This window comes from Scyliorhinus torazame, chromosome 11 (assembly GCF_047496885.1).
Source record: "Scyliorhinus torazame isolate Kashiwa2021f chromosome 11, sScyTor2.1, whole genome shotgun sequence".
Lineage (NCBI taxonomy): Eukaryota > Metazoa > Chordata > Chondrichthyes > Carcharhiniformes > Scyliorhinidae > Scyliorhinus > Scyliorhinus torazame.
This window is the reverse complement of record NC_092717.1, coordinates 28219108-28235755: the sequence shown is the minus strand read 5'-3', so window position 1 is coordinate 28235755 and position 16648 is coordinate 28219108. Positions and strand designations below refer to the sequence as shown.

Here is a 16648-nt window from a genome sequence, read left to right as displayed (position 1 = left end):
ATGCACTATTCCAACACTGCTCCTGTGCTCATTTCTGTAATTATGTAGGCGTGCTGAACACAGACTGATGCAAACCCACACTTTTAATAACAGGACAACGCATCAATTTACGATGTTCTTTTGAGAGTGCACAGCCCTGCCAATGGGCAGACTTTTCATCGTCTTAGTCGCTCCAGACTGCTGCAAGAAAAAAATAGAATGGAAAAGGAGCATCCTGCCTTAAGTCTATTAAAAGAAATCTAAAACATCAAAAATATCTGGGTTTAGCTACTTATTAATTAGAAAGACTTGCACTTGTGTAGATCAGTTTGCGAGCTTAGGGCCCAAAGCCCTTCACAGCCAATGGAATACTTTTGATGTGTAGTCACTGTTGTGATGGAGGAAGCGTGGCACAGCAAGCTCCCACAAACACCAATTTGGTAATGACCAGGTATCCTGTTTTATGGATGTTGGTTGAAGGATGAGCTTTTGTCAAGACACCAGGAGAACCCTTGTTGTTAGAGTTGGTGATGTCGGTGATGGGGTTAGAGGGTGGGGTCGTCTCAGTGATTTAGGGGATGATTTTGGAAGCGGATAGGGTGTCCATTGAGGGGGTTACGGTCAAGTGAGAGGAGGGGTTGGGGATGACGCTGGAGGAGGGACTGCGGCGTGAGGTGCTGGGGAGGGTGAATGCCTCAACCAAGGCTGGGGTTGATTCAATGAAGGTGGTGCACAGGGCGCATTTGACGAAGTCGAGGATGAGTGGCTGTTTGAGGGGGTAGAGGATACTTCCGAATGGTGTGGGAGGGGTCCGGCTAATCATGTCCTGCTCGAAGTTGGAGAAATTTTGGGGCTCGGTATTCAGCACCATGTCGGAGATCCTGCGTGTGGATTTGGAGCCGGGTCCCCTGGGGGCCATACTCGGAGCGTCGGACCTGCCGGAGCTGCAGATGGCAGCGGGGGCAGATGTTTTAGCCTTCGCCTCATTGATCGCTCGCAGGTACGTTTGGTTGGGGTGGAGGTCAGCTTCTCCACCCTGTGCCTCGGTGTGGCTGGGGGGGTCTAATGGAGTTCTTATATCTGGAGAAGTTGAAATTTACCCAAAGGGTGCAAATGAGGTGGGGTTTGTTTATTTTTCATTTTGGAGAACTAGTTACTGTCAACTGTTGTGTGTGTGTGGGGGGGGGGGGGGGGGGGGGGGGTACAGGGTTTATTGTATTTTGGGGTGTAATGTTTTTATTTTGTTTTGTAAAATGTTAAAATGTTAAAGATTTGAACAAAAATACTTCTTCAAAAAGTAGATCACCAGTAGATCGCCTGTAGTCTTATTTAAAATAGCCTCATGGGGGCAGCACGTTGGCGCAGTGGTTAGCATTGCTGCCTCTCGGCGCCGAGGTCCCAGGTTCGATCCCAGCCCTGGGTCACTGTCCGTGTGGAGTTTGCACATTCTCCCGTGTCTGCGTGGGTATCGCCCCCACGACCCAAAGATGTGCAGCGTAGGTGGATTGGCTGCGCTAAATTGCCCCTTAATTGGAAAAAATGACTTGGGTACTCTAAAAAAGAAATAGCCTCATGGGATTTTTTACGTCAACCTTGAGAGATTATGGACCGACTTCTATGCTTCCCCCTGACCCCAGAACAGGGGGAGTGTAAAATTGAATGGACAGGATTCCACCCAGTGTCCCACCTGGACTCAGACTCGATTTCACGGTTGGGTGGGCAGGGCCTCGAGCAGGAAGCCCACCCATTCACCTGTTAAGGCCCTTAAGTAGCCACTGATGGGCCTTTTCCCACCCAACCTAATTTTGAAGGCCCCTTCAGACTTGAGGCACTGTCCCCTCCATGACCTTTGGGCTCCAACCCACCCTCTCCCCCTGACTTACTACCAGACACTGAAATCACCGCCCCCTCCCCCCCCCCCCCCCTCCCCCCCACAATCCCCTTGGACATCCCCTACCCTCGCGACCCCAAAACCTTCGGGACTCACTTTCAGAGCGGTCCCAGGGCTAAGTCCCAGGCAGAGCACTATGGTACCTCTTCTGACCACTGCATCTGATTGGCCATCAGCTCTCTCGGGCAGGACTTCCTTCCAACGGCAGAAGGAAGCCCCACCCGCCCACCCCCACCCACTCCGAATCATTACTCAAGTGAGCATTAAGTGGCAGTGGGCTTCAGAGAGTTGGTAGTAGCAAGGACCGCTCGCCATCCTTAAAATCCTGTTATGTATCAGAGAACACATCCCTGCTGGCAAAGGTCAGGTGATCTGTAGTGAAGTCAGCAGAGAGTATTTGCGCCGTCTTCAGTTCTCCACCTTAGATTGGATGAGTAGCATCCCTAATAAAACCTCTCATCGTGTTGGGAAGAATCCAGAATTTAGGCTATCCCATGTGAAAGATTCCAATAGTGTAACAATCACTCAGTATTGCACTGAAGTGTCAGATTATGTTTCCGTCCAGGTTTCTAGTGTGGGATTCAAATCAACAATATGCTGACTCAAGTGTGGTGTGCTATCCACTGCCTCACAGCCGACCGGCAAGTTCTTCAATTATATTTTTTTGTGAGCCTTGCTTTGAATTTCTCCTCAACGGTGGTGAACGCCCCTTGGCAGAAAAATCTTCTCCACTGTAAACAAAATAGGACCGAAATCCTCCAGCGCTGGCACCTTCGGTATAAATGTCACGGTGCACCCACCAGAAGAGTCAACCACATTACTGTGGGTCTGGAATCACATGTAGGCCAGACCAGGTAAGGTCGGCGGATTTCCTTCTCTTAAGGAGATTCGTTTTGACGACAATCGATAATGGTTTCACGACCATCGTTAGACTTTTAGTTCCTGATTTTAATTGAATTCAAATTTTGCCGTCTGCCCTGGTGGGATTCGAACCCGGATCCCAGAGCATCGGGTCTCTGGATTGCTCGTCCAGTAACAATACCACTCTGGGTAGGGTGCTCTTTCAGAGGGTCGGTGCAGACTCGATGGGTCAAATGGCCTCCTTCTGCACTGTATGGATTCTATGATTCTATGATATATCACCACCTCGTCATAATGACATGGGGAAGAATGCTACCAAGCCACCCTGTAAATTTGTATGTAAACACTGCATAGAAAAGTTGGGTTGGATTAGGCACAGGAAGCTTTTGTGACAGGCTCTTTGTTACCAGAGTTCTTGATACCTAGATGCAAGGCCTATGGCCATTTCAAGTGATTGTCAACAAGTTACTCTGATGCCTCATATTTCTATATAAATTAGATGGCCTATTTTATACTCTGTGCCACTGTTCCACACAGTCTAAAGGCTGCAGAATCTTTCACAACACAGTCTGACACATCCAGCTCAGTTACACATACTATTTTTGACAATCATAGAATCCCTAAAGTACAGAAGGAGGCCATTCGGCCCAGTGATTCTGCACCAACCCTCTGAAAGAGCACCCTACCTAGGCCCAAGCTCCACCCTACCCCCCCAACCCAGTAACCTCACCTAACCTTTTTGGACACTAATGGCAATTAGTGGCAGTTTTTGGCAATTTAGGATGGCCAATCCACCTAACCTGTACATGTTTGGACTGTGGGAGGAAACCGGAGTATCCGGTGGAAACCCACGCTGGGACAGGGAGAAAGTGCAAACTCCACAAAGACAGTCACCCGAGGCTGGAATTGAACCCGGGTCTCTGGCGCTGAGAGGCAGCAGTGCTAACCACGGTGCCACCATGCTGTCCCGAATGTGACCAAAGTAATCAATGATCACAACGACAATTTAGGTCGAGAGTGCCGAGGCAGAATGACAACTACAGGTTTACGTGACACATTTTTCAAGCACTTCCGCAACCATGCTACATGGTCAGCCCAGCAAGGCAGCCGACACAAGCTGCGAATTAGGCTTCAAAGCTTTCCAAATTAAGGTTTCCTTTGAACCGATAAGGCACAAAGAGATTGTTAACTACAAAAGGCAATGACTGTCGCTAGAAATGAGCAACTTTCCAGGTCTCTTGACGTAACCTTAATCCCACCGCCATGCTGTGTTTACATATGAAGTGAACCCCAATGCATTGCAATGATGTGTGATGGTCGCAGTGTTAATAATATCACAAAACTCAAAATCAATATTGCACCGTGAAAAAACAACAGCCCTACAATATTGCATCCTTTCACTCCTTCCTGGATTCAATGTGCGCAGAGCAATGCAGGGATTCTGCTTTACCTGATCTGTTACCAGTATTCAAAGGGACAAATTGGTGCCCAGCAGCGGTGTCGAGCGAGCAAGAGCGCACCTCAGAACGGAGCCAGCCAGTCAGGTTTACCCCGAGAAGATTGGCATTTTAGAAAACAAGGCTTCAGCAAAGTGACTTTGGCTTCACAGCAAAACATTCCCATCGAGCGCGGTGCAGGTTGGCGCGCTGCCAGCCCACCAGCTTTGAACACTGCAATCATTCAAAACCTCAGAATGCGTGTCCTACCGCAGCATCGAAAGGGCGTGTTTTCACAACACCGGCCAGCATTTATTAAACATTCAATCGTGAATCGGACTTTCTGCCGTAGGATGGGCCGAACACATTGTTCCCACGTTCCTCTCTTTTGACAATTGCAGCGCAGGAGTTAACAAATAAACACACCAAATTAACAGAGAATCAACTTTGGGGCCAATTCCGACGTCTCACAGACAGTCATTTCAGGACATAGCTTTCAATCCTCCACCCTGGCAGCACGGTAGCACAGTGGTGAGCACTGTTACTTCAGAGCGCCAGGATCCCGGGTTCGATTCCCGGCTTGGGTCACTGTCTGTGCGGAGTCTGCACGTTCTCCCCGTGTCTGCGTGGGTTTCCTCCGGGTGCTCCGGTTTCCTCCCACAAGTCCCGAAAGATGTGCTGTTAGGTGAATTGGACATTCTGAATTCTCCCTCAGTGTACACGAACAGGCGCCGGAGTGTGTTAATGTAAGCCTGCTTGTGACAATAAAGATTATTATTATAGGTGAAGCTGAGTAGTGGATTCAACTTTGTGCTCTTGTTTTGTTACAGTTTAGGTCACCAGTTCCTCACCTCTTTCATTAATGCATCACAGAAGCAGATTTCTCCTCGCTGTGTTTCTGTAACGATCATATAGCTCTCAGCCAATAGACACTGAGCTCCACAGCACCTTTTTTCTCCTTAATATCTCACACCAATGCAGTCATTGGTAATGCAGTACCGAATAGAAATGGTTTATATATAGGGCCTTCAACCAAGGTTAAATGGAACGGCAGATGGGGTGTCAACATGTGTTCAACTAAAGCATTTGGGCCCAAACCACGTTTGCCACAAGGAAATAGAACTTTACTCCACATCCTTTTATTTTCATTAAACACTTTATGTGTTTGCAGATCACAGGCAGCTGGCAATCCAAGTTCATGACGTGGAACAGTTAGGATTCCATAAATCAAGGAAGCTGATTACAAACCCACTGGCTTTCAGCTTTATGTCAGGTAAAAAGCAAAATGGTGTGATCCAAAGAAAAGGGAGTATCGCTCTTGAGATTGACAATTGTGTGCGGGCTGACGGGAGATATTCCTGAATTTCTTAACTATGCTCTCCGTCAATTCATTACGCTCAGCACAAGGATTGTTCTGGTTTTCTCAAAAGGACGTGAGGGAAAATTGCTCAGTTTTCACAATTTTTGTTGGATTTTGTGGGTCCCGATCGCAGGCCAGACCCCATCGGAGGGCCCCCCCCCCCGGGGGATGGACCCCCCCCTCCCCCCCACAGGCCGCCCCCCCCGACCGTTCGCGCAGTTCCCGCCGGTAGCGACCAGGGGTGAACGGCGCCGGCGAGACTCTGTCGTATCCGCTCGGCCCATCCAGGGCCCATTCCAGCGGCCCGTGGACGGCGACGCGCCGAAACACGCCGGCGCAAATGGCGCCGATTCTCCGCACCCTGGAGAATCGCACGCCGGCATCGGGGCATCGTGGCGCGGTTACGGCGATTCCCCGGCCCGGCGCGGGGCTCAGAGAATCGCTCCCAAAGTGTCAAGAGTAAAGGACTGTGATTACAATCCCCACACACACTCAACTCAGCCAACAAGGTGGCCCTGGTTGCGCTGGAGCCGACCCATCCCGCTGATGGGTCGGCTGGGGCCAGAGGGCACCTAGGGGTTGCCCTGGGGGGAGACCCATACAACCCGGGGCCTGAGGCTCACAGTGGGCAGTCAATGGTGTGCGCAGCTGCATGCCTGCCATGCAGGCCGTGGCAATGGTGGTTCGTGCCCATCCACCCCAACCCCACAACCCAATGCCTGGCCACACCCCGGCCCTGGCAGAACACCCCCCCCCCCCCCCCCCCCCCCCCGGCCCGGCCAGCGGCACGACTGACAGCAAACTATGGCAATGATGGACACTCTCCGTAGACACTTTCCATGCCCCTCTCTCTCCCTCATCAGCCATGGCGCCAGTTTCACGATTTCTAAAAGCACAAGTGAACCTCGCCATCATGAATTTGCCCCAGTGGAGGCGGAGGCCCAGGAGAATACCGGGTCAGGCCTGCTAGTGATACACCAACAGAGTTTACTTCACGTGCGTTCTGGAACGCATTGACTCCGCTGTCAAGACACCGGAGAATTGCGATTTGCCGTGAAACTGGCGCCCACCACGATCTTGACGTCCAAACCGATTCTCCACCCAATCGCATTTCCCGATTCCAGCATCAGCCGACGGAGATCCCACCTCATGGTATGTTTATTGTGGGTTTCTAGAAAGTAATTCTAAGACATGCTTTTCTGACAAACATTTCATTACACCACCATGAGACGATTTTTAAAAATACATTTTAAAATAAGCCATTTTATTGTTTTTTTTTTAATCAACTGCACACTCCAGACTTGTAGCTTCACCTGTCAGGGGCACAGAACTGAAACATCTATTAGGCTGGATTTTGCCCTGAGCGACACACAAACACTTCCAGCCGTTCATTCCACTTGGGAGTTACCCACAATTCTACAGGCGTTTGCAGGGTAAATTCCTCTCCACCAAGAACATCAACCTACAGACGGCATCTGGGAACAATGTGACCTTGGCAAGCGACTGTGTCTCTCCTTATCCCATCAATTTCAAGAACAGCTCAGGTACAGCCTGAGGTGTATGTTAAAATAGTGAATTAATGACCAAATCCAGCACAGAAAGCAAAATAAAGAGAGTGAAAGAAAGACCTGCATTTTTGTTGTGCCTTTCACTCAATGCTTTGGGGATAAATAAGTAGGTATTCAGTTTTTGTAATGTTGGACATCAAGGAACACTGTCCAGTTCTTCTTCGAAATATGGCCATGGAATATTTTGCGTACTTCTGAGAGAACTGGAGGGGGCTTGGTTTGACTTCCCATCCAAAGGACTGCATCTCTAATGGTGCACCACTTCCCGGGGACACTGGAAATGTTTGTCCTCAAGTCCTGGAGTGAGACAAAGATTGGACTGAGCGAGAGATAATGGGTTGGATTCTCCGATCTCCGACGCCGGAATCGCTTTCGGCGACGGAGCGGAGAATCACCGATGATGCCGAAATCAGGGGCCACGCCGCTTTCCCGATGCTCCGCCCCCTGAAAAGCAGCGTACTCGGCACGCCGTATCCACGGCCTCCGAACGTTGGCTGAGGCCCGCCCCGCGATGCTCCATCCCCGACCGGCCGCGTTCCCGACGCCGTGGATCGCGTGTGGTCTCACCCGTCGGGAACTCAGCGTGGCGGCTGCGGACTCAGTCGAGCACCGCCACAATCGGGGGAGGGCCGGTCCGTGGGCAGGGGGAGACATATTCAGGGCTGGGGGCACTGTGGTGGGGCGGTCCGGGGCGCGCGAGCCAGCCGAAGAGGGGTATCCACCATGAAGTACGCCGTGGCCGATGCAGGCAGCGCCGTGCGCGGCCACGGACCCGCCAACTCTTCAGGCCGTATCGGCAGCTAGAGCTGGGAGCTCTTCGCTGCCTGGCTGCTAGCCCTACCCCCGGAACCGGGAATCGATGGCCGTTTTGCGGCAGTTTTCCTGGCGTAAAATGCCACGTTTTCACGCCGGCATGGGGACTTAGTCTCTAGAAATGGAGAATCCTGCCCAATAGAAAAAAAGAAAAAATGTTTTAAAAAAAAACTTTGCTGCTTTTATTTAAATCTCCAACAATAATTGGAAGATGAAGAAATGAGCCTCCACATTTGCTAAAAAACAATCTTTCTATGCCGGACGTTGTTTGACAATAATTAAGACTTGTCACACTGTTACGAGGCACTTACACTGGAATGGACAAGCTTCAACTTTATCTGGCAAGTTTTGTCTTTTTCGAGGAGACGTGTATAGCAACTTCATACTTTTCATGGTATTTAAATGCTGAGTGCTGAGATGGTGTTTTGGGGAAGCTTTTAGAGGAGCAGGGCATCTTGGGTAGTGATTGACAGGCCTCTGTGTTTATTGGAACAAAGACTGGAGACCAGGGGCAGGGAAGGCAGCCCCACACAGGCTAAACTATCTCCTCAGAGGGGTTTCCTCTCTGACCCTCGGCCCCAATAACTGTTTTTTTTAAAAATTGACCTACTGAAGGCCCGAGGCCTCCTACACTCCTCGGAAGTGACCACCTTCCCCAGTGGCGCTGTTCAGGCATCAGAGCTGCCTGTAGCATGGACAGCCCCGCCCACTGTCCTAAATTGGACAGCCGGTTAACGGGTGGTCAATTAGGAGGCCGCCTGTGGAAAATTGGTGAGCAAGCCTCACAACCCGAAGTTGATGCTCAGACTCACTTTCCACCAATACAATGAATCACCTCATGAGCTGAGTCCATCCTATTGGCATCAACTGTGCCAAGCCCCTTCAGATAAATTCGATAAAAGCAACTGTTCTTCTAAACTCCAATCAATATGGGGCCCAACCTGCTTAAGCTTTCCTCATCGGCCAACCCCTTGATCCCAGGAATCAACCTTGTAATCACACACAAGCTAGGTGTTCAGACAGAAAACGAATAGAAGGCTGCATTCACAGTGTGGATCATAGACAGGCAACCTGGCTGAGAATCAATGGAGAACTAGAATATTTATCAGAATATAGCTCCATTTACAAATCAAATGGTTTTGAGAGGCTGAGTTCAGTGTAACACGGAGCATGGATTTCTGTTTTATAGTGTCTTTCCAATCATCTCCGATATTTCAACTGGGGAACAACGTTCTTCTGCTCCGACGGAGAGCGTCTAACAATCAACAATTAAACCTCATTATGAAAAATGCAGTCTTTTGTGAATGACGTTTGTTTGAGTATACCTTCAAAGGACTTTGAACAATGCCTCTGTGGTGAGTTTACTTTAGGGGTCAGTTAGCAGGGGAGTCAATGTTAGCTTGACACAGGCTGCATTGCACCTTGAAAGATCGGAGTGCCCCTTTGCACCTTTATTGGGTTGCTATATGTTTCGCAATTGATATCAAAGTTTGCAAATAGAGAAAAGGGCGTAAAGACGGCAGATTGCTGGGAATCTGAAACTAAATGCCCAAACTGCTGGAAACACGCAACATGTCAATCAGCATGTGTATAGAGAACAGGTGTGTTGGTGCGTTAATATCAGCCCATCATCTAAACACAACAAGGCTTAGGAATATCCTGCATTGCACTGAAAGCTGTTCATTAACCATGAACTATAATGAATTAATGTTTATTGATTAAAATAAAAACAGAAAATTCTGGGAACACTCAGCAGGTCGGACAGGATCTGTGGAGAGAGCAACAGAGGTTAACAGTCGAAATCTCCTGACCTGCCAGGGGCAATGGGCTGGCCTGGGTTAGCATCGGAACCAATAAACCATACCTTCCCGCCTCTACAAGAAGTAAACTCTGACTGGAAGGTCAACCTCCCCTCTCCATCTCCACGAGTCCCTCGAGTGGCCAGGTCACAACCACAAAAAGGTATCTTAGCCCCTCCCCTGCAATCGCCCCAGCTCCACATGGGCCTGTCGATATGCGGCCTGCATGACTGGTAAAACTGCACGGGCTGCCTGCCAGCAGAAAGGGGCTCCTCGCTCTGCACTAATCTGTACATGGTCAGGGTGGCCATTGACTGCCAGCCCCCTGACTGTGCCACTGACCTCCATGGGCCCTCTTCCCCGCAATCCCACCCTCCTCTCCCCAACAGCACTTAGCTGCTCTTGCCGGGCGATACATCTTCTGAGGTCCTGAGTCGGGAGGAAGGCAGCACGATAGCATTGTGGATAGCACAATTGCTTCACAGCTCCAGGGTCCCAGGTTCGATTCCGGCTTGGGTCACTGTCTGTGCGGAGTCTGCACATCCTCCCCGTGTGTGCGTGGGTTTCCTCAAGGTGCTCCGGTTTCCTCCCACAGTCCAAAGATGTGCAGGTTAGGCGGATTGGCCTTGATAAATTGACCTTAGTGTCCAAAATTGTCCTTAGTGTTGGGTGGGGTTGCTGGGTTATGGGGATAGGGTGGAGGTGTTGACCTTGGGTAGGGTGCTCTTTCCAAGAGCCGGTGCAGACTCGATGGGCCGAATGGTCTCCTTCTGCACTGTAAATTCTATGATAATCTATGAAGGCCTGCCACTGTCCGCTTAACTTCCTGATGGAGAGAAGTTGCAGCAGGCCTTCCTCCTCTGAGTCGGGGCGGGTGTCTCGCTTCTTTTCCAGGCAGTGGGCGAGACATCCGCGGGGAACAAGAGATTTCATCCAATGTTTCAGGTCATTGATCGTTCATCAGAATGCTGCCGGTTGAGGGTCAAATATTGACCAGGAGAACTTCCCAGTTCCTCTATGATCCGTGCCCTGGAAGTTACATCTGTCCAGTGGGCACACAGGACCCCGGTTTCAGGTCGCATGTGGAGGATGGCACCTTCTTTCACAAATGCATAAAAATTAACCCTAGATACAAGATTCTGTCACAAAGTACACATCACCGCAGCCACTTAATTCTCATACTCAAATTTTAGTTTTCTTTCCTACCTGGAATTTATCGTTACTTTGACTTTTCCGGAGCTGAAAGCTTGGGCTTCTGTTCACTATAGGAGACAGAATCAACAACATTCTGAGTTCATTGAAAGTTCAAACTTGTGTCCAAAACATGGATTTGAAATTCGGGTAAGCACGGTAGACGAGTTTCGAATACTGGTTAGTAAAGTGCCACGCATGCCAAACTTTACAACATGCACTTTCAGCAAACAAGGCTCATCACTGGAAGCACCAATTCAGAAAATTACTCCCCACAACACCATCTTAAGCATAAGCTCCTCATTTTTAAAATGGCGGCACTGTATTTACAATTAGTATGCTTCCACTCCAAGTTTATGAATATTCTGTTGCTATACAGGTGCACAAATTATAATTCACATGAGTTGCATTTGCTATTGCCATTGGAGCAGCAAGCAAAGTCAATTTGGAGTAAAAAATAGCAGGTATCTTGTTGACCAGGAAACGATCGGATTGTCCTAAAAGCCCATCTGCTTCACAAATGCCCTTTCGGGGAAGAAGTCTGCTGTCTTTACCCAAATGTGACTCCAGACCCACAGCAATGTGGTTGACTCTTAACCACCCTCAAGCAACAACCTGACAGTCATAATTACCGTATTTTACCTTATAGGCAATATCCCGGACAACACCATCACTGTTCCCTGGTTAAGAGACAGGGCATACCAGATGTTGGGATGGAGTTAGCCTCCACATTGACTCCGAACCGCATGAAGCGTCACGCCATCAGGTCAAATACGGAGCAAGGAAACCGCTGCTGATTCGCACCAACCTCCTCCCACTGCTGTTGAATGTTGAATAACACTTTGAAGAATCTCCGCGGGTAACAAAGGCACAGAATGGACTCTAGGTGAGGGACTTCAAGAGTGGCTCGGTAACAGCACTACAGACCGGGCTGGCTGTGTCTATTAGATTGTATCTGTGGCAGGTTGTGAGGAAAGCAACATGTGGGAGAAAGCTACTTGACCTCGTCCTCACCAATCTACCTGTCGCAGGTGCATCTGTCCATTAGGACGGAAGGATCACCGTCCAATATCAGCAGCGGCAGAATTGTACTCAACTACATTCTGTAACTTCATGGCCCAGCAGATCCCTCACTCTACCACGACCACCAAGCCACAGGATCAATTCTAGTTTAAATGAAGAGTGCAGGAGAGCCTGTCAAGAGCAGGACCAGATACATCTAAAAATAAGGTGCCAACTTGGTGAAACTACAACACAGGACGACCTCCTCATGCTAAGCAATGGAAGCAGCATACAAAGATGGAGCTAAGCAATCACCAGCAAATGGATGAGATCAAAGCCTGCAAACCTGCCACATCCAGTCGTGAATGGTGGTGGACAAGTAAACAACTCACTGGAGGAGGAGGCGGTACCAAAAATATCTCTGTGCTCAATGATGGAGGGGCCCAGCACACCTGTGCAAAAGGCAAGACTGAGGCATTTGCCACAATCTTCAGCCAAACGTGCCGAGTGGATGGATTGGATTTTGTTTTTTGTTTATTGTCACGTGTACTGAGGTACAGTGAAAAGTATGATGATCCACCTGCCTCTTCTTTCAATGTAAAACCTCAAAGGGTCATAGACAGGTGGCAGAGGATGTTCAATGCGGAGAAGTGTGTCGTGATTCATTTTGGTACAAAGAACACGGAACACTATAAAACTCTTTTTTTGGCCCTGTGTGGTGAACCACTGTATTAGGAGATGTAAGGTAGGACCTGCACTACAGGTTCGCCGGTAGCTCCTGCCGGCTGGCTCCGCCCACGGAGAACTGTATAAATATGCATGACCTCCAGTGCTCTGCCATTTCGCCAGCTGCAGCAGGAGGCCACGCATCTGACTGTAATAAAGCCACAGTTGTACCCAACTTTAGTCTTTGTGCAATTGATCGTGCATCACCCTGCAAGAGGTAAGAAAGGAGGAGGGTGAACCTGAAAATTTGGTGGGTGAGCTCGGAGACTGATAACACAACATTTTCCTGCCTCCACTGGAAGCAAGATCTGGGGAAGGTTCACGGTCTATCTTCCAGCCCTGCCTCCACTCCAGTCACTTTACAGACACTCACGCCGCCCCGCACCCCTTCCCCAAGACACTCCTCCCCCACCTTCCCCGAAAGACCACCCCCAAAAGCACTTCCCATTTAGCCAAATTGCTCCACCATCCTGGAACTCCCGGGAGGTTGCTATTCCGGCAACAGCTGTGGTCTCCTCTGTGGTGCTGCTCAGTGCAGGAGTAGCTGGCTACTGATTGGCCATTAGCCCTTGGTGGGCACTAGGTTATTGTCTGGAGGAAGGCCCCCGGCTGTCCACCTAATTGCCTGGTGGGCAAAAGATGCAAGGGGCCTCCCGCCTCTGAGACAGCACAGATGTCTCGGCGCATTTCTGCCAAAGATTCTACATCTGGGCTATCAGATCCTTAAAAGAAAGAATACATTTTTGCACTGGATATAGTGTGGATCACAACTGTAATGGTGGATATTCCTTGTCACTGCACCCAGGACTTTGACCCAGCGACAATGAAGGATTTGCGCTCTAATTCCGAGCTGGGATGGTGTAACCTACAATAACCTACTGCCCGCCAAGAGCTCATGTCCAATCAGTGGCCGGCCGCTCCTGTACTGAGCAGCGCCACAGAGGAGACCACGGCTGTTGCCGGAACAACAACCTCCCTAGAGTTCCGGGATGCTGGAGCAGCCTGGCTAAACGGTAATGCTGTTTGGTATATATGTGGGTTATTGTAATTTTGTGCAATGTCTCTTTAAGGACGAAGTCATATGACATGTGTGACAACATTGGCTACTTCACAGGGGCGTCTAGGATCAAACCTTGTACAGTGAAGAACTCGTCAATAAACCTCGGTTAAACTTGCATCAAACCCGCGTGCTCCTGCCATCCTATTTCTTTTCTACTGTTAGTCTAAAGATGCAACACCTCTGTGGGAGGTGGCGGAGTGGGGGAGGGGTGGGGGGGAGAGAGAGAGAGAGAGAGTGCGGGTGGCTGTGAAGTGACTCAAGTAGCAGAGCAGGAAGGTAGACCCATGAACCTTCCCCAGAACCTATTTCCAGTGGAGGGAGGAACGAGTTGGGTATCAGTCCCAATGCCGACCCCCCAAACTTTCAGGCCCGCCCTCCTCCTTCCTCACCTCCTGCGGGGGGGCAGAAGATTCCCAGCAATATCTCAGGATGGTGGAAAAGCAGGACCACAGGTTGATGATCCAATGCCACACGAGGTGCTGTCAAATTTCAATGCAGCAAAACGTAGATGAAGTACATACCAGGGGCGGGATTCTCCACTCCCACGCCGAAGTGGCCGCGCCGTCGTGAACGCCGTCGGAACGGCCCCGGTCCCGACCGATTCAGGCCCTGACAATGGGCCAGGATCGGGGCCGCGTCATCTACACGCGCCAGGCCTTGTCGTCCGCGTAAAAGCGGCGCCGCATAGATGACGCGGCAGGCGCCGCATAACGGACATCATCCGCACATGCGCGGGTTGGCCGGCGCCAATCCGCGCATGCGTGGTTGTCGTCCTCTCTAAATCCGCCCGCAAGAAGATGCGGGACGGATCTTGCGGGGCCGCGGAAGGAAGGAGGTCCTCCTTCAGAGAGGACGGCCCGACGATCGGTGGGCACCGATCGCGGGCCACCCCACATTCCAGGTGAAGCCCGGTGTAGGATCCCCCCTCGCCCCCCCACAGGCCGCCCCCCCAGCGTTCACGCACCGCCCACGACTGCAGCGACCAGGTGTGGATGGCGCTGGGGGGAACCCGCCGTTTTGGCCTGGCCGCTCGGCCCATCCGGGCCCCAGAATCGCGGGGGGTGCCGGAGAATCGCCATCTTGGGTGTCTCCGGCGATTCTCCGGCCCGCGAAACTCGACCGGGCCGTTCCCGCCGCTTGGGAGAATCGCGGGAGGGCATCGGACCGGCGTCCCCGGAAATCCTGGCGGCCCAGGCGATTCTCCCAACCGGCGTGGGAGTGGAGAATCACGCCCATAGTTTGCACGCCAACCTGACCAATCTCTCACAAGTGAGGTAAAATGAGAAATTCAGCAAGGATAAGCAAGGCTGACCTGCACAATATGTGGGAACTCACTTTTGTCAAACTCAATTCAAACTCATAAGTTAAAGCATAGGAAAATTACACCTGCACCACAGTCACCTCCTGAACTCGTGCAGATCAAATGCATGATAGCCTGTAGTCTAGTGGTTATTATTTTACCTGACATAGGGACCTTCTGACTGCTTTACAGCAGCAGTCTTCATGTCACCCTAAGGTGCTTTGCTACAATTCATCACACTGCCCTCCACATCTGTAGGCTGCCGTGGAACACCCGGTAACTCTTTCATGTGCCAGGGCCTGACACAGCGCCAGCAATATTCAGGTTCCCCTCCACAGGTGTACCAAGTGAATCATAGAACAGAATCCCCACAGGACGGCATTCAGCCCATCGAGGCTGTACCGACCCTGTGAAAGGGCACGCTACCTAGGCCCAATCCCCCACCCCACAACCCCACCTCGGAGTAATTTTAGCAGGGCCAATCCACCTAACCTGCACATCTTTGGACTGTGGGAGGAAACCGGAGCACCCGGAGGAAAGCCACGCAGACCAGGGGGAGAACATGCAAACTCCACACAGTCACCTGTGGTCGGAATCGAACCCGGGTCCCTGGCGCTGTGCGGCGGCAGTGCTAACCACTGAGCCACTGTGCCACCCTAATGCAGAGATAGGTAAGTGAGGGGCGGAAGCTCGGATCTCCCCCCCCCCCCCAAAAGCAAGTATTTTACTACTTCCGCAGGCTCACTCGCACCAGTTGGGGGACAGTGTCTAGAAATCCCAACTCCCCAGAGTGAAGGAAGAGGAAATTCTCCCTCTTGGTGCTCTGACTAACATTAAGAACTGACAGGATGGATGGGGAAATGCGCTGACCTCCGGCCGGGAGAATCCAGGGTTAGGAATGATTCAAACCAAACCATCAGAGGACAAATCCGGAAATATTTCTTCACGCAAATAATCAGGAGAATGCAGAATATGTTGCACGGGTAGGCCACAGGTGTGGAATCAATTGAGGCATTTAAAAGGAAGGTCTCAGAATTTAGTTTGGAAATAAGGGTCATTAAAGGATAGGAAGGGTAGAGATTTGGGATTTTTAAAAAAAAATCCCAACCCTAACCCTAACCCTAACCCAAAATAACAGCAGCTTTCACGTGCCTAGCCTTCCTGTTATGTTCCTGCAGAGGCTAACGTAATGCAGATGCTGCTGTTTTCTGAAAAGCTGAATAGTTGGTTCTGGGCCAATAAATTCCTTGAAAAGAATAATACTTCATCCTCAGTATTCTCTGTCATCTGATATTTCTTGCCTGTCACAATGCAGCTGCTGCCAAAACTTGAAGACTTCACTCAGACGAAACGTTGCTACTAGTCTGAAATGTAACTGCAAAGTTGCTGTACGGGTCATCGCCATTAACCCTGCACCAGTGGTAGCACAACTCACTCAGTTAGCGTGGCCGGGGAATCAGCGGGGAAGGAGATAATGTACAAAACTACTCACTGGCTTATTCCAATCTGGACCATTCTTAAAGAAAATTAGAAAATGCCCAAAACATAACCAACTGACGACCTGCCAGCGTTGGTGGAGCGAACAGACAAGTTAACATTGATCGGAAATGTTACGTCGCAGTGTGAGGTTTTCGGGCCCTTTTTCGCTGGCGGGTTCTTTTG

General features: G+C 50.4%; 1 protein-coding gene across 5 annotated transcripts in view; it reads right to left on the bottom strand.

Moving 5' to 3' along the window:
* LOC140385197 (neurocalcin-delta) overlaps window positions 1-16648 on the bottom strand; it is a 382792-nt gene that overhangs the window by 273215 nt on the left and 92929 nt on the right. For 3 of the 5 annotated variants that reach the window (XM_072467086.1, XM_072467085.1, XM_072467089.1), the window contains exon 2: window positions 10914-10969. The exons of the other annotated variants lie outside the window; for them this stretch is intronic. The gene's annotated coding sequence lies outside the window, so the exon portion shown is untranslated. The remainder of the gene's footprint in view (window positions 1-10913; window positions 10970-16648) is intronic. 5 annotated transcript variants of the gene reach the window in all.